The following is a 23794-nucleotide window of genomic DNA, read 5'->3' as shown; positions in this document are numbered from 1 at the left end:
CCAGAACCATAGAGATGGAGAGTTCAAGGGATGGGCCAATCAAGGAAGGCATCCTGGAGGAGAGAACCAGGAGGTTTAGGAAGGGGAGGAGGCCAGGACAGAGGGGAGAAGAGCAGGGGACATGCCTGGGCAGTTAGTTGGGCGCTGGGTGATTTAAGTACAACCAGATGTGCTGGGAGTCTCCTGTCAGGCCCAGCCCCAGTGAGGGCAGGCAGAGTGGGGGTGGGGAGACCTCTGAGCCACTTGGATTTCCACTTCCCCATTCTGCCCTGGGTTTGTAAGCTTTAGGGAAAGGAGAAACCCAGTGGGAGTCCAGAGGAGATGGCACGTGAAAGATTGAGCCAGTCAGGCCTGGATTAGTCTTCTGCCTTTGAAGAAGGAGGGAAGGGCTCCTCTAGGAATTAGGGTATTGGCTCAACTCCTGGAACCTAGGAAAAAAGATTGGGGGAGCTTTGGGGTAGGGGCTACCAGCTCTCCTGGGGGTGGGGGATAGCTAGGGAAGGCTTTACAGAAGAAGAAATATCTGAGTTGGGTTTTGAAGGATGAATAGGATCTCCCCAGGCATAATAGGGGAAAAGATAACTCCAGTGAGAGAGACTCGGGTATTAAATTGGTGTGGATTCTTAGTGAAAGGTTCTGCAAGGCTGTATTATAAAGGTAAATGGGGAGATGATGGTTCAGCTTGGGGTGCTGGCTCAAGGTCTATGCTGCAGGGCGGGGGGGTGGTGGTGGTGGTGGTGCTTCTGTTCACAGAACAAATGGTAGAGCCAGATATGTGATGAGGGTTTAGAAGTGGCCACCAGGATCCCCAAGAGTTGGGCCCCTAAGGGAAAGGAGGAGACCGATGGCCAGCCCCAGCTCCTCCTCCTAAGTCTTGTGTGGTCGGGCACAGAGCTGTGTCTGCCCAGAAGGACAGTTTTTCTGGTTCTTATGGAGGCTCTTTAAGAGCCCCTGGCCAGGGGTGCCCGGCTGGCTGAGTCGGTAAAGCGTGTGACTCCTGATCTCAGGGTTGTGAGTTCAAGTCCCACCTTGGGTGTAGAGATTACTGAAAAGAAAAAAAAAAAAAAAAAAAAAAAAAGCACCCCTGGCTGTGGCTGTGGTGGGGATTGGCCCGGACTCACTGGGAAGGTAAATCTGGTATAAGCGCACAGAGAGTGAGGGGCTGGAGCAGCATTGAGGAGGCACTGAGAGATGAATCTTAAAAGCCAAGGGGCTAGAAAGAGAAGATCGGGGGCCCCACAAAGGGGGTGGGGAGCAGCCCCAGCCCTGGCTAGCAGGCAGCACTAAATGAGCTGGGTGTGGTGTTTCTGGGCGCACCCCAATCCCCCAGCCCCAGGACCAGCCCCAGGACGCACTTCCTTCCTTTCCAGCTTCTTAATGATTCCTGAGTGGCCCATGCAGAGGACCACAAAGAGAGCTCTCTCCGCCCTTTCCTCTTCCTCTCTTCCATTTCTTTCTCCCTTCCTCCCCCCCACCCCCATCCTTGCCCGGGGCCCTTTTCTTTCCTTCCTCCCCACCCCACCTGCTCCTCCCTCCCTCCCTCTTGGCTTTCCACATCTTCCCTCTAACTCTCCTCTCTCTCTTTGAAACTCTCAACGCTGGTTCTCCCGGGTCAGCTGGGTTAGTTTCCTTCATGTTTTCAGAAAGGCCTTGTTACAAGTCTGGACCCCGATGATCACACACTCGCACACGCCCTATGCATATACACATGCTCCGTATACACACACCCAAACATAGCACCTGCCTTCCCTGGGAGTGGGGTTGGGGGGGTGGGATTCTCCACTTTGAATGTGATACGAGCAAAAGGACTAGGAAAGAATGGAGGGCCCTCTGCAGAAGACAAGCATTACTGCCATCATCACCACTATTATTATCCAATCCACTGCTGCGCACTTGACCTACCCCTGAGCTGATCACAAGACCAGCCTGACTCCTGTCCGCAGCAGGGGGCTCTCAAGGGCACCGATCCCTTGACTAGGGACAGTCAGGAGAGGGGTGAGCAGGGAGTCCTCAGAGATTAGACCCCCAGCACCCTGCCCAGGAGAGCAGAGGCAGAGACATGATGAAGGGCCATTTGCTAGGATTGAGTATTTGTCAGACCAGGAGGCTGGATGATATATTAACAGGACTTTAATGAGCTTGGGAGGGGGAGCCACACTTCATTGCCTGAGCACTGGTGCAGGATGGGGGGCAGAGGGGTGAAGAGGCCAGCCGCACCCCCAACTGCTAACTAACCCCCTTAATGTGACCCATGCTAGTTTGCTCATCGGAGATAACTCAGCACCTCCAAGATGCGGAGCACTCCCTCCTGGAGGCCAGTGAAGGCCTTCTCAGCATGCTGGCCAGTCCTACAATCTTACTGGGAAGGACTTCCCTAGGTCTAACCTTGTCCTTCCTACTAGCACTGGAGGGTTCTGGGGGAAGAGGGAGAACTGAACACTTGCTCCAGGGGAGCGCATTATCAGTTCTTTCCTCTGGCCTTACTCCTGTCATCTGCCCCCACCCTGAAGCCTGGTGGAGAATGGCCCCCAGTGACACCCAGCCACAGTGCCCTGGCAATGCCAGGCTTGGCCTCCCGGCACTAGTCCTGCTGGTTGAGACCGCTCAGCTCCTGTGGACATTGGCTTCTCTCTTAACTCTTGCCTCTGACCCTTGGGGAACAGGACAGGTGGGGTGGAAATTCTACAGTGGATTCTAGATCCAGTTTTGCTGTGTGACCCCAAGAATGTCACTTCTCCACCCCAAGAATGTCACTTCTCCAGGCTTCAGATGCTCCATCAGTAAAGAAACACCCAACGAGTTTCTTCCACCTCTGTTACCCTGGGATTGTCCCTTCAGCAGGGAGTTGAGCCCCCCCTAGGGTGGTGGCTGTGGCTCCCTTTATCCTGCTTTTCTGATTCTGAAGCCAGGGCTGCCCCAGCATAGTGAGCCTTGACACATCTGTCCTTCGTGCCAGGCTGTGGTCCTGGGGGTGTGAAGTGGAGAGCAGGAGAGGATTCTGGGGGTGGAGAAGTTCCTCATCTTGGTGAGTTCCAGAACCTGCTTGGGTGCTAGTCTTGGCTCCACATGCGGGACACTGGGTACTCAGTATCTCCCCCAGGAAATGTATCCTGACCCTCCAATCTAAGCCCAGCTCCATCTCAGACAACCTCCTTGGGCGCTTTCACTGCAGCCTCCCTTTTCCACCTGGACCAGCACTAAAGCCCTGAGCCTGGGCCGGTAGAATCCTGGCTACCCTTGGACCAGGAGCTCCACGGGGACAGGGATGTGCCTTGGAGACTCTTCTCAGGTGTCTCCAGCGTCACCCAGCCCTGAACGCCTTAGGCTACCTCTCAGCGGACCACAGGTCTGGAATCCATCCTCCCTCTTCGCCTTCCACCATTCAGCCTGCTTGGCCCAGCGTGAACGCCGCCTCCTTGGGGAAGCCCTCCAGTGAGCCCAGCCTTTTAGAACTCACACCCTCCCCTCCGCTGTCTAGGTCTAGGGCTTAACCACCGCCGCCACTCGGAGAGGCAGACTTGCGCGGCTGTGTGTGTCCCACCCTCTGCATCCTGGGCTGGGGCGGTCTCCTAAGCAGTAGGAGCTCAGTTCACCTGGGGGCGGGAGGATGAGAGCATGAGTCAACAAGGCTTTGGCCAAGGGGCTTAAGGCTGTACTGGGCGAGGGGGTCTAGGGAGGCAAGCTGACGGGGCGGGCCGGGCTGGCTGCCTTCCCCTTTAGCTGCCTTCCCCTTTGCCCTTCGACCCAGGAAGCCTCTCACACCCGGCGGACACGCTCGGTGGCCCCCACTCAATCCCGGCCTCCCCCCTCGGGGGACCGCTCCGCCACCCTCACCGGCCCGCCCGGCCTCCACCCCCACCCCAACTTCCCGCTCGACGGCCCGGGAGAGGCCGGGGCGCGCCGGAGAGTGGCGCAAGGACACTATCCACACCAAGGGTCATTTGCTCTTTTCTCCCCCTCTGTGGCTAATTTATTTTAGAGCTAGGGGAGGGAGGGGGCGGGGCCAAGCCGGGAGGGTTGAGAGGAGGGGCCGGGCGAGCCCAGGGGAGGTGGGGGCGGGGCGGGGGCGAGGTGGGGGAGGGCGGGGAAGGAGCCCGGGGTGGAGAGGGCCAGAGAAGGGGCGGGAGTTGGGGGGAAGGGAGGGGCATTAGGGGAGGGAGGAGCAGGGAAAGGGGAGGGGAGCAAAGGCCTGCGAGGGAGGGCTCTGGGGGCGGGCGAGGGGAGGCGGGGGGTGGGGGTGGGGGTCCTGCCTGCGGGGGGAGCCGGGGCGGCCCCTTGTCCGGCCACCCCCACTGCCCAGTCCCGCTCCCGGCCGCGGCGGCCGCAGCAGCCGCAGCAGTAGCGGCTCCAGGATGGTGAGCGCCGCTGCCCCCCAGCCCCGGCCTGTCGCCCCCGGCCCGCGCCCCGGCCCCGGGGCCGGACGCCCCCCCAGGCCGCGCACACTCACCTAGGACCCGGCCGGGATGCCGAGGTACGGGGCCGCGGGCCCGGGCGGGGGCAGACACGGGAGCGCGCGGGCGGGCCGGGGTCAGGGGGTGGTGACCGTTCGGTCGGGGTGTCCGGAGCTTTGTCCGCGGGCGCGGGGCAGTGTGAGGGCCAGAGAGGGCGGGGGCTGCGGGGCGCGGGGTTCAACTAGGCGAGGGTCGAAGGGCAAGGCCAGCCAGAGACCCGGGCGGGTGCGTGGGAGCCGAGGGTCACTTCCCGGGGGGAGGGGGAGGGCCGACAAGGGGGCTCTCGTCTCCGCCGCCGACGGGCACCCTCTTCGCCGCCCCCTTTGGTGCGCAGGCTGCAGCAATAGCGAGCGTCCGGCTCTGGGGGGAGCCTGCGGGATTGGGGGGTGGGGAGTCAGGATCTGCGGGTTCGGGTCCCCGAAGGATACTGTGTCCGGAGCCCGAGGGCCGGCCCGCAGGCCCCTCCCACTCCGTCAGGTCTTTGTCCAGCGGCCCCTGTGTGTGTGGGAGGGGGTGGGGGCTGGGTTCCTGGCCCGGAGATTCCCCAGCATCGTGACGGGGCAGTGACAGGAGACCGAGGCCACTTAGGGCCCTGCGCCCCTAACGCCCACCCCCTTCCTTTCTTTTCTTCTGGCCGGGGAGAGCATAGCCCCATCTCAGAGTCAGGGCGTTGCAAAAAGCTGCACTTACCTTCACCCGTGGGCTACTGGCTACAAGGGGGACCCTCTGAGCTCTCGGCTCTCTAGAGAGCGCCCCTTAAACTTGCCCACTCCAGGAGCCCTCTCGGTCTGCACAGAGCTTCCCTTGCTGGGAGCCCACTCTGTCGAGGGACCTCCGCAGAAAGATGGGCACACAGTAGGTGCTTAGCAAATGTGGGCCCCCCCTTCCCCAGCGCCCGCGGTCCCGGAGCGGCTCCAAGGGCGGAGGAGGCCTGGGAAGGGTCTGCGCGGGGAGCGAGCGAGCGGCCTGGAGCCTGCGCCCAGCGGCGGCCTGGAGCGCAGGGGTGGGTGGACGGGTGGGTGGGCTGTTAAAGGGACGGTCACTAAATCAGGATTAGGCCGTGGGGCTGTCAGGCTGCCTGGCCCTGTCTCCATGGATACCTAATTTGGAGGAGAATAGAGGACGGAAGAATGTTTGTGTTGTGGTCCGCACGGGCTGCCGCGGCTGAGCGGGCTCTTGCCCTGGGCCAGGCAGCGGGGAGCCGGGCTCTGGTTCCCAGCCCACTCTGGACTTCTGTAGGGGGGCGCTTCTCGGTTCTCGGGGCCCAGAGCCTTCCCTGTGGAGTCTTTAGAGTGGGAGAGATGGTGTCGGGGTCCAAAGCCCCCTGACCTGCACAGGGAGCCCCAGAACCTCCGGAATCCAGCCTGAATGCCCTGTGCACCCTCCTGGATACCGCCGCGCTGAGGTTCCCCTCCCCAGACCTCCTGGCCGGGAGCAACCGTCATTCTCCGCTGAGCTTTGGCCCCGGAGGACCCACGCGCTGGGCGGCTGGGTGCTGCGGCGTTGCCGGGACCCGGCCGCGGAGCGCGGACCCCGCGGCCGCTGGGCAGCGGGCAGGGGGCGGGGCGCGACTTCCTGGGGTGGGCGAGAAAGGGGCGGGGCTTGCCGGCTGGCTGCGCTGGACGCGGTGACAGGCCTCGTAAATCCCCCTTTCCCATATTTAACACCATTTCATTTATTTCCACTTCAATCTATTGGTGTCCGCAGCAGCAACCCCAGTGAGGAGCGCCCCTCGCCCTGGCTGTAATACCTTCTGGGGGAAAGTCCTCTTGGGCCAAAGGGAATTTAGCTCTGTAGGGCGGTGGAGTTGCCCCTGGTGAGTCCCAGATAACCTAATTCCTCCGAGGGGGGCGGGGGGGGGGGACCTCCATCTTCCCAGGAGAAGTGGGGGCTGAGAAGCACAGGATGGAGTTTGGCCTCTGAGGCCCTTTGGGATTTTCTGGCTGTGGTCTAAGAGTAGGTTGGGCTGAGGATCCCATGGGTGGATAATTCCAGCACACAGCATGGAGCCAGGTAGGGGAGAGGGACCGGACCAGTGTGTGTTGTTCCAAGGGCCCTTTCCTGCCTTCCTCCTGGTCATCCATGGCCACAGCTTTTTATGGAGCAAGGGTCCCTTCCCCTCCCCTGCCTGGGCTGCAGCTTTATTGCTGAGATCTCAGACTCTCCACGCAATTTCACGCTTCTCTGCCTTTGCTCTTGCTGTTCCCTCAGCCAAATGCCTTCCCCATTGTCCCTGTCTCTCCACAACCTCCTCATTCTTCAAGGCCCAGCTCAGATGCCATACTTCCTCCCTGTAGCCTCCCCAGAGCCCCTAGCTCTTGTCACTTGCTCCTCCTGCCATGTTCTCCAAGCCCTGCACCTGTGCCTCCCTTCAGCTTTTGTGGCTGAGTCCACACTAGGCTTTGCCTCCTGGAGGATAGGGATGGAGCCCACACTTCCCTGCACCCTGCCCACGCCGGGCCTGGCACAGAGCCTGGCACCTTGTGGTTGCTCTGTGAATATCTGTCGGCCGAATACAACGGATTTGGTGAGGGCAGCCTGCAAAGCATGGAATCTGGCCACTCTGGCAAATAGCTTTGCACTCCTGGGTGGGTGGAGACCCCTGGGTGGGTCTCCTCCTCCTCCTCCTCCTCCTCCTCTCCTCCTCCTCCTCATTGCTGACCCTCCCCCACCCCCCAAGTTGGGGAGGACTTTGCCCCTTCCTTTCCCCACAGACCAGCATTCTTTCCCTGCCATTATCATCCTGTTAAACAGAGAGGCCAGTCAGGATCCATATGGATCACATTAACAATTGCTTATTATCTGGGCCACGACTGCCCCCACTCTCCACCCCCAGCTCCTGCTGCTGCAGTTGTTGGGCCCTTAGGAGCCCAGCCTCCCTGCCTCCCCCTCCCCCCACCATCGGTCAGCCAGGGAGGGCAGGGGACAGGCTGGTCTCCCTCACCCTCCCCATGCCTTCTAGCAGAACTTCGCTTCTTCTTGACTTGGCTGGCAGTTAATGACTCCTTTCCCTGATTTAATGAAAACCAGGCTCCCCGTAGAAAGTGTGGCTCAGTAAATTTCCAGGACTGCAGCAGGGAGAGGTGGACCTAAGTTCCAGGTGCACCTGTGGTCCGCAGCACTGACAGCCCCCGCCTTCCAGTGGACAGAAGCTGTGGGTTGGGGCCAGCCACACTGGGCCGGCCATGGGGCCCTTGGCTGGCCCTGCTCCCTTCTGGGAGCTGGTAGGCTAGTGAGGGGGATCAAAACAGGAGAGACCTTGCATAGCCTTGGGTCCCAAGGCTTCTGCCGCAAAGAAGCAGGAAACCTGAGAGTTTCCCAGAGCTGCAGCGGAGACAGCCTTGAAGGAGGGGGAGTGGGTTTCTGCTGAAATGCATATAGCCCAAGAGCACTAGGGATGGAAGGGGGTCTTCAAGATCGCCCAACAATTCTTCTGATTTACGGGCCCCTCAGAGGGATTGATGAAAGCTGTTCCCCCAAAATGCACTTTCAGTTGACCCTAGCCTTTGCATTCTGCCTCCAAGGGTTCATGGGCCCTCTGAAGCCCACGGGGACCCTGCATGAAGACCTCCCTCTAGTCCGGTCCCCCTCTGATATGCAGAGGGCCAAGGTAGGCTGGTAGCCCAGGACTCCTGACCTCCACACTCAGCGCTGTCTTCATGGCCTTATTCCTGGGCCAAGGGACCAGGGTGGCGATTGAGGTGCTGGGCCAGCCTTCAACTGGGAAGGGTTCACGCTGCCTGTGTTGGGGTAAGGGCTGGTCGTGTCGTCTCTGAGTGTGTTGCCTGGAGAGAGGACGTTCAGGGGTTTTTTGTTTTGTTTTTTTCTGTTTTGGAGTCTACTCGTCCCCAGGAACATGGTCGATTGGCAAGAAAGTCTAACTCTTTTCTGAGCATTTTCGTAAGTGTCTCGAGTCGTAATGAACACTTAAGTAGCAAGTATTGAACACTCCATATCTCACCTGTGAAATGCTGCTCTCCTGAGTGTAATCATGAGGATTAAATGAGGCAACAGGCGGGAGCAGGCCGAGTTCCAGTCTTGAATGACTGTGTGCTGTGAGGGCTGCTCAGGAATGCAGGTGACAGGGCTCAGGGCTGTCATTGCTGTCGATTACCCAGCCAAAGAGAGAGGACTGCATGGGAGCCACCAGGGTGCCTTGCTTTCTTTTCCTTTTGAGCTGAGGTGTTGGCAGGGTCGGCCTTTGCAATTCATCTTGGGGACTGGAGGTGGGGTGGGGTGTTCTCAGGGAATGGGAGAACTCGCCTCTGGTCACGGGCCAGTCTCCACAGGGCTGTGACACTGACCCCATTTTATTTTATTCATTTTTAAAAAAAAAAAATTTTTTTAAAGTAAGCTCTATGCCCATCGTGGGGCTGGAATTCACGAACTCAAGCTCAACAGTCGCATGCTCTACTGACTGAGCCAGCCAGGCACCCCAACCTGGCCCCGTTTAAAATGACTAATCAGGGGCTCCTGGGTGGCGCAGTCGGTTAAGCGTCCGACTTCAGCCAGGTCACGATCTCGCGGTCTGTGAGTTCGAGCCCCGCGTCGGGCTCTGGGCTGATGGCTCAGAGCCTGGAGCCTGTTTCCGATTCTGTGTCTCCCTCTCTCTCTGCCCCTCCCCCGTTCATGCTCTGTCTCTCTCTGTCCCAAAAATAAATAAACGTTGAAAAAAAAAAATTTAAAATGACTAATCATGGGGGCACCTGGGTGGCTCAGTCGGTTAAGCGTCTGACTTCGGCTCAGGTCATGATCTCGTGGTTCATGAGTTCAAGCCCCACATAGGGCTCTGTGCTGACGGCTCAGAGCCTGGAGTCTGTTTCAGATTCTGTGCCTCCCTCTCTCTCTGCCCCTCCCGTACTTCTACTCTGCCTCCTTATCTGTCTCTCAAAAATAAATAAACATTAACAACAACAACAACAAAAAAAGACCAGTCATGGCCCCCACCCTAGGAGCCAAGCCCTGGGCTGCAATGACCCCGACACTAATTATGGATAATTGCCCTAGATGAGTCACTCTGTTTGGGTCTCAAATTCTCATCTGTAAAATGGGGATAAGGACACTAGTGAGTTCATAGGTGACAGAGGCCCTGATTTTAAATAGTGTGCCCTTTTGTCTCTGAAGTACATGCCTGCCTCTGGTGAGCTGCTTAGTAACTCAGAACCCAGGGACTCTGGAGAACCACCTCCCGTGTAGGTGCAAGGAGAAAGAGAGGGCATGTGTGTGAAAGTTCTGGGCCATCTTTGAAAGCTCCCTCCGAAGTCGAGTCAGAGCGGGGCGGGGGGGGGGGGGGGTCAGGAGGTGGGGGAGAGGAGAGGCAGCTTGGCTACCTCAGGAATCTGGGAGGTGAAAGCACACCTTCCTTTATCTGCCCTCATGTCCCAGGCAGGCTCAGGCCACCTGGTCCCTAGCCCTGTGCTGGGATTAATCGGGGATGGGTCGGGAGATGTGAGGACAAGGAGGCATTTTACCCATAGTAATGCGGTGTTGAGCACCTGCCGTGTCCTGTGGTTCTGGGGATACCCCAGCCAGGCTCCAGAGGGGGCCCAGCCAGGGTTGGGATTCCTGGGCCCCTGAGACTTGCCACACACTCACTGGGCACCTAAGCACCAGGCCCTGAGCAGGGCAGATCTCCCATAATCGCCTTCGGCTTCCCACGTGGCCAGGGAGGACCAGAGGACATTCCCTAGCCCTGGCATTGTTTGCTCTGCCCCAAGCACCTAGCAGGAAGCATGGCCAGGCTCATGGCCCCCTTGGCAAGGCCGTGTGTCAGGCCCCGGAGATGTTTGTCCGGGTAGCTCTTCACCAACATCCATGATTGTCTGATGCGGTCCCACTTTCTAACGTTTATTTATTTTTGAGACAGAGAGAGACAGAGCATGAATGGGGGAGGGTCAGAGAAAGAGGGAGACACAGAATCTGAAACAGGCTCCAGGCTCTGAGCGGTCAGCACAGAGCCCGACGCGGGGCTTGAACTCACGGACCGCGAGATTGTGACCTGAGCCAAAGTCGGACGCTTAACCAACTGAGCCACCCAGGCGCCCCCAGTCCCACTTTCAAGGAGCTTACCGGACAGTTGGGCACCAGAGAAGAGTCAAAGAGACAGGCTGGGCTTTCAGGGACTGCGTTCCTGGTGCTTCCCTGTGCGGATGGGGGTCAGTGACTGCAGAGTGGTGCTGCTTAGGGCTGTGGAGGAAGCACCAGAGGGGCTGGAGAGGAGGGACTCAGGGAAGGGACCAGCCACCTGACCGCAGGGCTCTGCATCACCGGTGGCATCCATCCGAAGGAGACTGAGTTTCCCCGGGGGAGGCTGTTCATAGGTGACAGAAGGCCCAACTCAGAATTAGGAGGAAGCTGGGAATGTCCCCCTGCAGCTGACTGGCCTATTTGGCCCATGGACGCTCAAGAGGCTGGGGCTATCTGTCCTTTCTAGGCTAGTGAGGAAAGAAAGCTGGTGGGATTCAGGTTATACTGAAGAAAGACTCCCCGCCCCGCCCCTTGCATTGTGCGTTCCACAGCTACCCAGTCTGCCAGTCGGTTTCTTTGGGGGCAGAGGGGCTCCCTGGAAACACTGGCCATGGGGGCACTCACCCCTTCCACCCAGCTCTGTAGACGGCATCCATCAGTGGCCTGACCCGTACTCTTCTTTTTCCAGACTGACTGTGTCCTGTGTGGGGTGGCCATTCTTAGGTCATATCTTCCATACTGGAGGATGAAGGATATTTGGGGCCAGAGAACATAGGATCACCCAGTCTTTAAAGCTTAAGCTTTTTGCAGGTCACATGTTGCCCAAACGGACTCATCTTAAACCTGGCTGAGGGGAAGGGTGGTGGGGCCGGAGAGGGGGGTTCTATCCAGTCTTTTGGGCTGAGACTTGTGGTCTACGACCCCTGAGGAGTTCACGGGTAAAACCGTATTCTAATGTTATTAGTTCCTTTTGTAGCCTCGTGTATTTTTAATTTTTGTTAAAGTTTTTATTGCTTATCTTTATTTTAAAAATTTTATTTTTTCAGTCTGGAGTTTTAGGGACGTGAGCCCCTTGTTGAAAACGATGGACGCGTCTCGATGGGGTGGGGACGGCAGCTGGAGGGTGGGGGTGGGGTGGCCGGGAGTTCAGTCCCGTGGCTTGTTGGCTTTGGCCTATTTGATATGCAAGTCGGGAGGCCCCAGAAAACCTGCACAGAGGAAGGAGGAGCCCTTCAGCCTGCCCGGAGTGCCCCTCTCAGGACAGAGAGCCTCTCATGCTGAATGCCTTTATGGATGGGGAGCTCGTTCAGACAGCTAACACGAAGCCAAACCTCTTTCTTGAAGGGTTTGCCTCGTTCGAGGAGGGTGGGGAGTGGAGTGGTCGTGCACAGGCACATGGCCCGCCGCCCGACAGTCACAGTCGGTCAGGGATTTGGAGACACGGGTCCTCGGAATCTTTCTTTCCCTAGCAAACACTCCCCACCTCCCGCCGTGGCTGTCCTGCTCCTCTCTGATCACTCCCCTGAGGGCTGGGGGCTCAGACCCTGCAAGGTGCAGGGTCCCACGGGAACCGCTTTGGAATGTGCTGAGCTCTGGGGTCTGTGGCTGCGGATGGGGGCACCAAGGGAAGAGGGCTACAGGGGGGCAGGGGAGGTCGATGAGGATGGTGGGAGTCAGCTGATACCTCCATTTTCTTAGCTGTGAAATGGGAACATTAACAACTGCTTCTGGCAGGAGAGGCAGAGAAGCCTCTGGGCTGAAAAGCCCCCGTGGGTGTCATCACGCCCTAGCTTGGTGACTGGGCCGAGCGGACTGTGCCTCAGTTTCCTCCTCTATAACACGGGACTAACAGCTGTACCTGCTTCCCAGCGTCGTTCTGTGGATTCAGTGAACTACTCTACAGAGGTCCCTTAGAACTGCGCTTGAAGAGTGTGCTAGGATCCCGTACAGGAGCAGACAGACAGAAGGAGCTGTCGTGGTGGGTCAGTCTTCTTTGCCTAGCACCCTCTCCCCGGTTTCTCTTTCCACTTCTGTTCCTGTGGCCTTGCGGGTATGGGGGGGCCACCCCCCTGAGGATGTAGCCCTGCCCACTCACGCCCAGGTAGACCGGCCAGGCCGCATAGTTGGAGTTACTCAGCTCAGCACCCCCAGGGCTGGGAAGGGCCTATGAGGGGGGCAGGGGTGGCTACTGGGGAAGCCTGGGTGGGCAGCCTGGGCCTGCTTCCTTCCCTCTGCTCAGCCTGGTTCTGTGTCTCCCACCCACCCCCGTGCATGGCGGGTGTGTGTGGGGGGGCAGCATATTTGGGGCCCTAGGAACATAGGATCACACCCAGTCCTTAAAGCTTAAGGATCACACCCCCTTTTTGGAGGTCACATGCCACCCAAATTGACCCAAGTCAACTTTGGATCTTAAACCTGGCCGAGGGGAGGGGTGGTGGGTGGAGAGGGGATTCTATCCGGTCTTTTGGGCTGAGACTTGTGGTGTTCGACCCCTGAGGAGTTCATGGGTGAAACCGTATTCTAATGTTATTAATTCCTTTTGTAGCCTCATGTCTCTTTTATTTTTATTGTGATGGTTACATTTTTTATTTTTATTTTTGTTTCTTAATGTTTATTTATTTTGTGTGTGTGTGAGAGACAGAGTGCATGCAAACACAGATGTGGGGGAAGGGCAGAGAAAGAGGGAGAGAGACTCCAAGTGGGCTCCTGGGCTATAGGGGGACAGGGGAGGGGGGCAGCTAAGATCTGCACTTGGTGTCAGTGCAGACCCCAGAGCCCAATGCAGCCCATGAACGGTGAGATCATGACCTGAGCCAAAATCAAGTCAGACACTCAACTGACTGAGCCACCCAGGTGCCCCTAAATTTTTTATTTTATTTTATTTAAAAAAAAAATTTTTTTTTTTCCAACGTTTATTTATTTTTGGGACAGAGAGAGACAGAGCATGAACGGGGGAGGGGCAGAGAGAGAGGGAGACACAGAATCGGAAACAGGCTCCAGGCTCTGAGCCATCAGCCCAGAGCCTGATGCGGGGCTCGAACTCACAGACCGCGAGATCGTGACCTGGCTGAAGTCGGACGCTTAACCGACTGCGCCACCCAGGCGCCCTTTATTTTATTTTTTAAATGTTTCTTTTTAAATTTAATTTTATTATTATTATTTTTTTAATTTTAAATGTTTATTTTTTTGAGAGAGACAGAGTGCGAGCAAGGGAGGGGCAGAGAGAGACACAGAATCTGAATCAGGATCCAGGCTGTGAGCTGTGAGGCACAGAGCCCAACGTGAGGCTTGAACTCACGCACCGTGAGATCATGACCTGAGCTGAAGTCAGACGCTTAACCAACTGAGCCATCCAGGAGCCCCTACAATGTTTATTTTTGGGAAAGAGAAAGACAGAGTGTGAGTGGGGGAGGGGCAGAGAGAGAGGGAGACACAGAATGGGAAGCAGGCTCCAGGCTCTGAGCTGTCAGCAAAGAGCCCAATGTGGGGCTCGAACTCACCAACTGGGAGATCATGACCTGAGCCGAAGTTGGATGCTTAACTAACTGAGTCACCCAGGCGCGCTGAAAAAGTGGTTTTGAACAGACCACAGGTTTACCAGACGGCAAAAGGGGTGGATGACTGGGGTGCCTTGCTGGCACCATTGGTAGAGCGTGCCGCTCTTTTTTTTTTTTTTTTAATGTTTATTTATTTATTTTGAGAGAGAGAGAGAGACAGAGGCCGTGAGCAGAGGAGGAACAGAGAGAGAGACACAGAATCTGAAGGCGACTCCAGGCTCTGAGCTGTCAGCACAGAACCCGATGCAGGGTTCGAACTTGCAAATTGCAAGATCGTGACTTGAGCCAAAGTTGGACACTTAACCCCGATTAAGCCAGCCAGGCACCCCGGAGCATGTGACTCCTGATCTTGGGGTGGTGAGTTCAAGCCCTACACTGGGCATAAAGCTTACTTAAAAACGTTTTTTTTAGGGTCGCCTGGGTGGTTCAGTCAGTTGGGCGACCGACTTCACTCAGGTCATGATCTCAAGCTCCTGAGTTCGAGCCCCGCGTCGGGCTCTGTGCTGACAGCTCAGAGCCTGGAGCCTGCTTCGGATTCTGTGCCTCCCTCTCTCTCTGCCCCTTCCCCACTCACGTTCTATCTCTCTCCTTCAAGAGTAAACGTTAAAAAAAAATAAAAACAAATTTTTTTAAAGGGGCCTATGACTGAACACTGATCAGGAGCCCTGACTTCACCCTCCAACCCACACCCACCCAGGGCCCAGTCCCCAGGGAGGAGGGCCCCCAGATACAGACCCATGAGGAGACAGACTCTGGGAGGGTCTCACCCAACCCTGATGGCCTTGGGGCCACGGCCTCCTCCGAGCACAAGCTTGATGCATCCACGTGTCTGCACATTGAAGCGCTCACAAGCTTTGTGCGTACAAGGCCGGTACTGTCTCCATACTGTGGTGAGAAGCTGAGTGGCTCAGAGAGGGGCTGACTCTAGCGGCAGTGGGGTGGGTGGGGAAGCACACCCCTGCAAACCACTGTGCTTAAGTGAATAATCTTTATTTTATTTTTTTAATGTTTATTTTTGAGAGAGAGAGAGAGAGAACGAGCAGGGGAGGGGCAGAGAAAGAGAGACACACACAGAATCCACAGCAGGCTCCAGGCTCCGAGCTGTCAGCACAGAGCCCGACTCGGGTCTCGAACCCACGCATCGTGAGATCATGAGCTGAGCCGAAGTTGGACACTTAACTCACTGAGCCACCCAGGCGTCCCAGTAAATAATCTTTTTTTTTTTTTTTTTAATGTTTACTTATTTTTGAGACAGAGAGAGACAGAGCATGAATGGGGGAGAGGCAGACACAGAATTGGAAGCAGGCTCCAGGCTCTGAGCCATCAGCCCAGAGCCTGACGCGGGGCTCGAACTCACGAACCGTGAGATCGTGACCTGAGCCGAAGTCGGACACTCAACCGACTGAGCCACCCAGGCGCCCCTAAATAATCTTTAAAAAGAGGAATTATTGGGGCGCCTGGGTGGCTCAGTCGGTTGAGCGTCTGACTCTTGATTTCAGCTGTGGTCATGATCTCACAGTTCATGAGTTTGAGTTCCACGTCCGGCTCCTCGTGGAGTGTGGGGCCGGCTTTGGATTCTCTCCCTCCCTCTCTCTCTGTCCCCCTTCCCCCCCACCCCCCACCTCCACACAGAAATAAGTAAACTTTAAAAAAAATAATAAAAGAAATTTTAAAAAAAGAAAAGAGGAATTATCTAGAACAAGTACTTACTGTAGGAAGAACACCACTGGCCCTGCTCTTCCCACGGCCATTGTATCAGGGAAGGTTTTCTGGGGAAAGGACTTTGGGAGGGAGAGGACAGGGCAGGCAGGGAACGGTTGGGCTGCTGGACTAGAAAAGTGCTGTGCAAAGGCCCAGGGGCAGGGGTATCTGAGCAGGGAGGAAATGGGGAGCCCATTTTAACCAGTGCCAACTGCCAATAAGGCCTTTGAGTGGCAGGACAGAAGTGCAGGGCACTTGCTCGGGGCACCCAAGAAGGAGCCAGCAACAGTATCGAAGTGACATAATAGGGGTGCCCGGCTCTCTCAGTTGGTAGAGCATGCGATTTTCAGGTCGTGAGTTCAAGGCCCACATTAGGCATGGAACCTAGTTAAAAAAAAAAAAAAAGCAAAGCAAAAACAAAACCAAAGTGACATAACAGTGTGGGAGCACCCCCACTGCAGAACTGGGAAGAAGGCATTTTGGAACATGGAGCAAAGGCCTAGAAGTATGAGTGTGTATTGCCCAGAGAATGGACCCATGTGGCCGGAGGGGTCAGGAATGGCAGAGCCTGAGGCTGGAGGAAGGACACACTGAGCCACCTCTGGCGCTGGGCTAAGGGGTTTGAGGCCCCCTCTGAGGTCAGGGGAGGGTTGAGTCTGTAGAAACCCCTGGCGGCCGTCCAAAAGAAGGGTTAGGGGGGAGAGACAGGGAGTCCAGACGTGGGGCCAGCCATGGTGGGAGGCGGGGGAGCTGCAGGTCATTTCAGACAGTGTGAAGGGGACTCAATGACCAGCTAGATGCAAGGAGGCTGCAAGAGGTAGAGAGACACGAGGACTCCAGGGTGTCCAGGCTGGGTGAATGGATTCTGGGGAGAGAAGACAGAGATGTTTTCTCTGGGCACATGGAGTCTGAGGTCTTGGTGGGCATCCATGAGGCCCGAAAGAGTCTCATCTATCCTCTAGATTCTCAGGCGCGATGAAAAGTGTGGCTCAGGTTGAAGTTGGGTCTGGTGTGGGGGGCCCTCAGGATGGACGTGAAGAGGCATGTGACCTTGGCCGGGCAGTTTCGGAGTGGTGGGGTGGGGGTGGGGGTGGGAGGTGTGGCAGGGCCCTGGGGCTCCTGCCTCTATCAGCAGGAGAGGAGCTGGTGAGAGCTGGCCCAGAACACAGGTCAGAGGGGCCAGGAGCCAGGCTAGGATGTCTTAGGAAGCTGTGGCTTCAGTGATGTTGAGCTCAGGTCCCCCACAGCTTCTTCAGACCCACCCGAAGGCCAGTCAGGGGCAGGACAGGGACTTCACCCTGCCGGTCGGTGCTCTCCACTCAGGGCACAACTTCTCTCCTTGGGGTCCCTCACGTCTGTTGGGTTGTTTTGGCCTCAGAGAGCATCTGCCCCCTCCCCTACTCTACCCAGCCTGAAGCACCTGGCCAAGTCAGAGCCTGCCCTAGGTCCTGCCCCAAGCCCTGGTCCTATTCTAGAGAGTCTTAAAAGTACCACTCTTCCTTCCTTGCCCTCAAGGCAGCCTGTGAAGGAGATGCTGGGTGCCCCCCCACCCCTATTTCACACCAGAGGAAACAGAGATTGACACTTGACTCCTGCACCATCTGAACCACGGGAGGGAGGTGGGACCTGGACCCCCAGATGGACACCCCAGGCCTGACAGGGTGGGCGCAGAGACCCCGCCTTGGGTCAGCCTTTCAGACACCTGCCTTTCTCCAGCTGCTAATGGGTCCAGGCTGCATTCGAGGGTCCATGGAGGCAGCCCATGAAGGTGAGGAAAGCAGGGCGGGGAGGGGTTAAGGGAAGGGAAGGAGTGAGTCCTGCTGTAGAACTGACTTGCACCACACTCCTTGTCTAGCAGCCTGTTGCCAGGGCTGACGGACATCGTGGAGATCTAGCCCCAGCCCAGCATGCAGGGGCCCCTGGGAGACAGCCTGACCTCCTGAGCCCTCTGGAAAGCACTCCATAGGGTGACCCCTCCCTCCCTTCCTGTCCCATCCCCTGGGCTCAGAAAGTTGAAGTCCAGTCCACACCCAATGTACGCAGGCGGTGAGAAGGGGGCGTGGCAGAGTGGGCTGCTGCCTTTAAAGCGATTCCCTGCCCTAAAGACTTACTGTCAAATGTGCTGAAAATTTGTACTTGCTCAGTGCAGCTCATCTCAAGCAGGCGGTAGGCAGAGCCAATCAGCCTTGCTAACCTTCACGAGGGGTGAGTGGCTGATGGCCAGCAAGCTCCCAGGGGTGCGCGTGGTTTAAAAGAGGATGTTTGTGGGGCGCCTGGGTGGCTCAATCGGTTAAGCGCCCGACTCTTGATTTCGGCTCAGGTCATGACCTCCCGGTTCATGAGATCATGAGATCGAGCCCCACATCCGGCTCCGCGGTGACAGTGTGGAGCGTGCTTGGGATTCTCTCTCTTTCCCTCTCTCTCTGCTTCTCCCCTGCTCACTCTCTCTCTAAAAAATAAATGAATAAACTAAAAAAAAATAAATAAATCAAAGAGGATGTTTGTGAATGAGAATGGTGTTCTGTTGCTGAAATCCCAGGCAGCCTTAGCTAAGTGAAGCAAACAAAATTTAGGCGGGTGAAGACAAATTGCGTTTATTTTGGGGGAAGGGGCAAGGGTAACAACTAGGCTAGTTCTCCCTACCTGGTGTGTCCGGGGAGGTGGGTTAGGGATAGAGAACCGGTACCCACCCCGCCGCCAGCGGTGTTCCTAGCCAGGGGGAGGGGAGAGGTGTGGCGGTGGAAGGAAGGAATCAGAGCATGCCCCAGCAGCGACGGCACCAGAAGTAGGGCCAAGAGGAAACATGGAGGGGCTGTTGGAAAGAAAGGGGCGGGGAGGAGAGTTTCAGAGCTGGAAAAGTGATTAGCAGCTCTGATGAAACTGATGTCAGCCCTGGCAGCCCCGGGGCAGCCCCGGAGAGAAATAGCCGTTATTCGCGGAGGGCAGAAAAAGATGGCCGCCAGGCGAGCCTCCTCCCCCAGAGGTCGCCGGATCACAGCGGGTCCAGGCTGGTCCAGGCCCTAGGACGGATGCCCCTCTAGGAGCTTGGGGGTGGGACCGAGTCTGCAGATAAAACGCTGGGAACCTGTGTCCCGGGTCCAGGCTCCCCAGGACCTTCTGCAAGAGTGGGGGAAGCCCAGCAGCCACCCCCAACCTCCTGGGGTAGTAGATGGGCCGTTTGATCAGTGAGTGTGTAAATTGGGATTTTATGGATCGCTTATTCACTGCTGGAGCTGGGGCCCCCAAATTCCTCTGTGCCCCAGAATGCTTAATCTACTCCTGAGCTTTCCCCTGGGAGAGGAGGGAGGAAAGCTCCCCACAGGCCCCCACCCCTCCTGCTGTGTCTCCTCCCAAGGCCCCAGGCTTTGTCATTGCAGGTTGAGCGGTTCAAATGTGCTAATACACTCCCTGGGGGCTGCTGGGCAATGGGACTTACCCTTCAGTGCTGTGATTGGCCAGAGAGACCATGGGAGGGGGGGTTCATGGCAGCAGCTGGGAGTGTGTGTGTGTGTGTGTGTGTGCATGCGCGTGCATGTGCGCCTGTTTGAAGGGAGGGGGTTGGGGGGTGTCCATCCTGCTCAGACCACTGGGCAGAGACAAAGGATCTTCATCTAGCCTGAACAGAGGATTAAGTCCAGAACAAGCTACCTGGTCAAGCTGGTTGGGGAGCCCACCTGTCCATCTTTCCATCCTCTTATTACATCTTGACGTGGTGGGGACTTAGGGTGTGTTGAATGGCTGGATGGATGAGTGACCACATGAGTGACTGCATTTTTAACTGGGGCTGTGTCTGCTGGAATAATCCAGCACCTACAGACTCCTAAACCTCCCCCTAAGATTCCTGAGTACCCTCCCCCTTCCCTGAAATTCGCTTTAGCCCAGTCCCAGCCCACAGAGGCCGGACATGAGGGACAGGCCAGGCCTCGGGGGACACAACTGTGACCCCCAGACTCTGTTGCCATTTGAGAGTGCTTTCACTGTGGTCACGTTTCCTGCAGCCGGCCCCCATCTGTCCTTGGGATTTGATGAGGATGAGGATGGTAGGCAAAGGGGAGGGGTGTTGAGCAGCTGAGGGGGTGTGGAGGGAAGGAAGCGCAGCCTGAAGGGCCAGATGACAAACTGTCCTGTCCTACCGTCCTCTCTTCTTCAGCCTGCCCCTCCTCTCCTGCCCTGAGCTTAAGGACAGGGTGGGCTGGTGGGGAGGGGCCGGTCCAGCTAGTCAGCCCTCCCTTCCTGGCCCCTGGAGCCCTGCCTCGCCAGAAAACTTCCCAGAAATCCTAAGGAAAGGAGTCTGAGTCCCAGCAAAGTCTACCTGGAGACCCTAGGAAGGGAGGCTCCATTCAAGTTCAAGAGAAAGCTTTGGAGGCTCCGGTTGTAGTGGGAAGCACCCTGGCTGCAGAATGGAGCCCTGGCTGGGATTAGAGCATCGCTGTCCAATAGAACTTTCTGCAGTGGCGGGAATGTGCTGTGTCTGCACTGTTCGAAATGGCAGCCACTACCACACGTGACTGTGGAGGGCTTGGGGTGTGGCAAGAGCCGTTGAGAAACTGAAATTTAAATTTAACTTCACTTTCATAATACATTTTTTATTTTGGTAATTAATAAATGATAATAAATGACTTACATTTAAAAGTAATTCATACATTGTAACACATTTGAATTTGAATAGCCACCTGTGGCTAGTGGCTGTGATTTGGACAGCACAGGACTCAGGGCTCTGATCAGGGGTGAAGCCAAGCTCTTGGGTGCAAATCCCTTCCTGGCTGTGCGACCTTGGGTAGGGCTCCTCCCAGCATGAGATGCTCTCTCCCCAGACCCAGGGTGGACCCCAAGAGGTTAGGGAATCATCTGTTCCTGTGTATGGCTGCACTGCCCTTAAGAGGTCCTCGGACATGAGGGGGTCAAACCAACAGATCAGCAGACAGATCAATAGCCCAGGGTGGGAAAGGAGTGGCTGTACAGAGCTCTATATTTAGAGGCATCTTCAGAACTTCCTTGGTGGTGTCGGTCTTAAAGGTTTTCTGGAAGAGGGCGCTACGGGGCAAGCTGGAGCTGGAGCTGAACAGTGAGCCACGGATGGATGGAAGGGCTATGCCTGAGTGTTTGGTGCCCAGGCACCTTGGTCAAGGCTGGGGTAGGGAGGGGCTGACAGAAGGGGCTGAGAGTCCCAGCTTCATCTCTTACTAGCTATTATGACCTTGAGAGAATCGCTCCTTTTCTCTGAGCCTGCATTTCACCTTCTGTAAAATGGGGAGACTACGCTTAGCTGGCAGGCAAGATGTGAGGGTGAAAGCAAATGGTAACTGTGAAAGTTCTTTGCAAACACTAGAAGGCCGGGGGAAAGCGATGGTTTATCCTCAAGGACGCTAGGCCCCTGGACTGGCCTCTCAAGAAGACAACAGATGGTCGCAGCTTGTCTGTGGCCCTGACCGCGGACACAGGCAGGGATTTCTACACTCTCCCCTCCCCCCAGCGCGTGTGTGCGCACACACACAGCCCAGATGGGGGCTGCTTGGCCAGCCCTGCTCAGGCTGACCTCCTGCTGTTTGGCATTTGACATATGAGGAGTCCAGGGCCACAGCACACCCCCCTACACACCTCCCACCCCAGAGAGGAGCCAGACTGGCGGGGAGGCCTCACTACCTCGAGGAAGCAGGATCCCAAGGGTCCTGATCTCTTTACCATGTGTCCAGTGGCCTTTGATGGGAATTCCAGTGCCCCTTTTGTCCTCTCCCAGAGGCCTAACTTCGGGAAGAGAGAAGGAGGAAGATTTTTCTTAAAAAGGCTAGGTGGGGTCCTGGGGGGCTCAGCTGGGTGCCCTTCAACTCCAGCCAGATCGCTCTGGACACCCTTTCCCTATCCACTCCTGAAGGAGTCTCCCCTGGCTTTGCCTCTTGCCACCCTCACCATTTCATGCGGCTCAGATGGAGTTACCCTTTCACTCTTTCTTTGGACACAGAGGTGATTTCCGGCCTCTTTGCTCATCTATTGGCTCAAACATCCATCCATACATTGTATAGTCTATTAAAAACTTGTTGTGTAGGGTGCCTGGGTGGCTCAGTCGGTTGAGTGTCTGAATTCGGCTCAGGTCGTACATGATCAGTGGTTTGTGGGTTCTGTGCTGACAGCTCAGAGCCTGGAGCCTGCTTCAGATTCTGTGTCTCCCTCTCTCTCTGGCCCTTCTGGCTCGTGCTCTGTCTCTCACTTTCTCTCTCCAAAATAAACAAACATTAAAAAAAAAAAAAAAAAACCAACTTAATGTGTGCCCAGTGCTGTTCTAGGTGCTTGGGGACAGAGGATGGAAGAGAAGGAAACAAATAGCAACACAGGAACTTTTAAACCATTGTTTCCCTGATCTCAAGGAACTTTCTAGTGGGTTCAGCAGAGCAACCAGTAGGGCGGATTATGGTGAGTGCTACAAGGAACAACAGGTTGAGGCGGCCAGTGTGTGATGAAGTGACAACCGTACAGAGACCTGAGGGTATGAGCGAGTACAGGTGGGAGCAGGCCTGTGTGGGGAGGCCAGTGTGGCCGGAGTGGAGGAGCCGGGGGAGAATGGCAGGAGAGGGAGAGCTAAGGGGACGTGATGGGGCCCTGTGAAGACGCTGGCTTATTTTTTTTTGGGGGGGGGGTAAATTCTACCCCCAATGTGGGGGCTCAAACTCACAACCCTGAGATCAACCCCAAGATCAAGAGTCGCATGCTCTACAGACTGCGCCAGCCAGGGCCCAGGGACATGGGCTTTTATTCTGAGAACGCAGAGAACGGAGAGACAAGGCTAGAAATGGGAGGTGGGATAGGAGGCTGCTGCAGGCGTCCAGGTGAGAGATGGTTGCATTCTGGATAGATTTTGAGGCAAGGGCCAATCTGATTGGCTGGTCTGAGGTGTGAGGGAGAGAAGTTACAGATGGTCCCAGGTTTTCTGGCCTGAGCAACTGGTAAGGATGAAGCTGCCATTTCCTGAGACAGGGAAGACAGGGAAGGGTAGATCGACCAGGGCGGGGCTGGGGAGCTAGGGAGCGGTGAGGAAGTGAGAGGTCTGATTTCTAGACATGTTATTATGCCAGTTAAGTGTCAGGAAGAAGGTTGAATGTGCCTGAATGTGCCAGTGGGGAGTGCAGGGGAGAAATCTAGGCGGAACCATCATGTTTAGGAATCCTCAATGTACCGACACTGGTCAAGGCCACGGGACTGAATGGGGTCTCCAAGGAGTTAATGTGTAAAGAAGGCTTGGAGGAAAGAAAGGAGGGCAATGAAATAGGCTGAAGAGGAGAGGGGCTGGGCAGCCCAGTAAAGAATTTTCCGGAAGGAGGGATGATCTGCTGAGGCTCCTGTTGCTGAGGTGAGGACTGATCACCAATTTACTTATTTTTAAATTCTTTTCTTAAAGTTTATTTTTGAGACAGACAGAGAGAGAGAGAGAGAGAGAGAGAGAATGAGTGGGGGAGGGGCAGAGAGAGAGGGAGACACAGAATCCGAAGCAAGTTTCAGGCTCTGAGCTGTCAGCACGGAGCCTGACACAGGGCTCGAACTCACCAACTGTGAGATCATGACCTGAGCCGAAGTCGGACGTTAACCGGCTGAGCCACCCAGGCACCCCTGGACTGATCACCAATTTAACAACGTGGCCTGCACGCAGGTGGCTGCAGTGCTGGGTGTGAAAGCTGGGTGTGCTGGAGGGAGGGCATTCAAGAGAGATCCCAAGGGGAGGAACCAGAAATAGTTGTGCGGACAACTTTTAAACTGTTTTGGTAAAAAAGAAAGCAGAGAGCAATGGGATGTAGCTGGGGGAGGGGGGGAGGTCAAGAGATTATTTTGAGCTTTCTTTCCCCCCCCCCCCCCCCCCGCCTTAAAATGGGAGAAATAACAGTATGTTTGTAGGCTGATGAGAGGATCCTCTAGTGGGGAAAGGATTAAGGGGACAATGGCCTAGAGCATTGACAGGGAATGGAATCAGTGCACAGGAGCAGGACCGTCCTCTGTTCTTGCTGCCCAGAGGGGCTTCAAGCAGGGCTTCAAGAGGGGCTTTGTCCAGCTTACCCAAGAAGGCAAAGCGTCCTTAGGACTGGAGTGGCCAGGAAACATGTATGGAAGTGGAGGCCCCGCCATGGCCCTGAG

General features: G+C 56.3%; 1 protein-coding gene and 1 non-coding gene across 3 annotated transcripts in view; both read left to right on the top strand.

The window, feature by feature from the left end:
- Positions 1–963: 963 nt before the first annotated feature.
- TRNAR-CCU (transfer RNA arginine (anticodon CCU)) lies at positions 964–1036 on the top strand. Its single transcript has one exon. It is a non-coding gene; the product is annotated as a tRNA-Arg (tRNA).
- Positions 1037–4257: 3221 nt separating this feature from the next.
- The window catches only part of FIGNL2 (fidgetin like 2), a 50068-nt gene continuing 30531 nt past the window's right edge, over positions 4258–23794 (top strand). For both annotated transcript variants that reach the window (XR_007153975.1, XM_047866858.1), the window contains exon 1: positions 4258–4471. The gene's annotated coding sequence lies outside the window, so the exon portion shown is untranslated. The remainder of the gene's footprint in view (positions 4472–23794) is intronic.

This window comes from Prionailurus viverrinus, chromosome B4, assembly GCF_022837055.1.
Source record: "Prionailurus viverrinus isolate Anna chromosome B4, UM_Priviv_1.0, whole genome shotgun sequence".
In the NCBI taxonomy this organism is placed as follows: Eukaryota; Metazoa; Chordata; class Mammalia; order Carnivora; family Felidae; genus Prionailurus; species Prionailurus viverrinus.
The sequence above is the reverse complement of the archived record's forward strand: the minus strand, read 5'-3'. Positions and strand labels throughout refer to the sequence as shown.